The 976-nt window shown below is 46.6% G+C and overlaps 1 pseudogene; it reads right to left on the bottom strand.

Annotated features, from left to right (window-relative positions):
* The window catches only part of LOC102252611, a 14,382-nt pseudogene that overhangs the window by 11,158 nt on the left and 2,248 nt on the right, over positions 1-976 (bottom strand).

Genomic DNA, 976 nt, shown 5'->3' with positions numbered 1-976 from the left:
TTTTTTATTCTGGGATTTATTTACCTTCTATGGCTGTCACTGGAGCTGAGAGCCAGCTTTAGCTCTAAGGCTCAGCTCCAGCTCTGAGACCTTGGCTGCTGAAAGCAGGTTTCTGGGCTTTGTTTACCTTCTGTATTTGAAACTTTGTTGCGACTCCAGCTCTGAGATCCCCGCTGACTAAAAGCAGGTTTCTGGGTTTTGTTTAGCTTCTATATTTGCAACATTGTTTCTTATAGAGCAAGCTCAGAGCTGGGCTGCGGCAGGCCGGGAACGTTGGCTTCCTCCATCACTGGAGCAAGCAAGCCTCATGTTCACTTCAGTTGCCTGGCTGCTGGCCACCATCTTGGCTGGCAGTTAATTTGCATATCTTGCTGATTAGCCAATGAGAAGGGTAGCGAAGTTACGGTTAATTACCATGTTTCTCTATTATTAGATAAGATATATGTATGTATATATAGACTAGAGACCCAGTGCATGAAATTTGTGCAGGGAACGTTCCATCAGCCTGACCTGTACCTTCTCCAATCTGGGAGTCCTCAGGGGATCAGTCCTAAACTGGCAGTTGGACATCCCTCTCTCAATCCAAGATGTCTGGCTCCTAACCGCTCACTTGCCTGCCTGCCTGATCCCCCTAACTGCCCTCCCCTGCCAGCCTGATCCCTCTAACTGCCCTCCCCTGCTGGCCTGGTCACCTTAACTACCCTCCCCTGCTAGCCTGGTCACCTCTAGTAACTTTCTTTTTTAATCTTAGCCCCTTCACACACAATTGTATTTGACTTCCTTATTGGCTTCTCCCTCTCACACAATTTTTCTCTCTCTTTTATGTAACACTTTTTTTCTACTGACTCATTTATAAAATTTTCTTTCCTCCTTATTTCCTACTTCTGTTCCATAATCCTTCTTCCCATCTTTCTCCTACCCTTCCTCCCTCCCCACATTCCTTCTTTCCTTTATCTCTACCCCTGCCCTCCCTCCC

The sequence above is a fragment of the Myotis brandtii genome, unplaced genomic scaffold (assembly GCF_000412655.1).
Source record: "Myotis brandtii unplaced genomic scaffold, ASM41265v1 scaffold345, whole genome shotgun sequence".
Classification (NCBI taxonomy): domain Eukaryota; kingdom Metazoa; phylum Chordata; class Mammalia; order Chiroptera; family Vespertilionidae; genus Myotis; species Myotis brandtii.
This window is presented reverse-complemented; position numbering and strand designations above follow the sequence as displayed.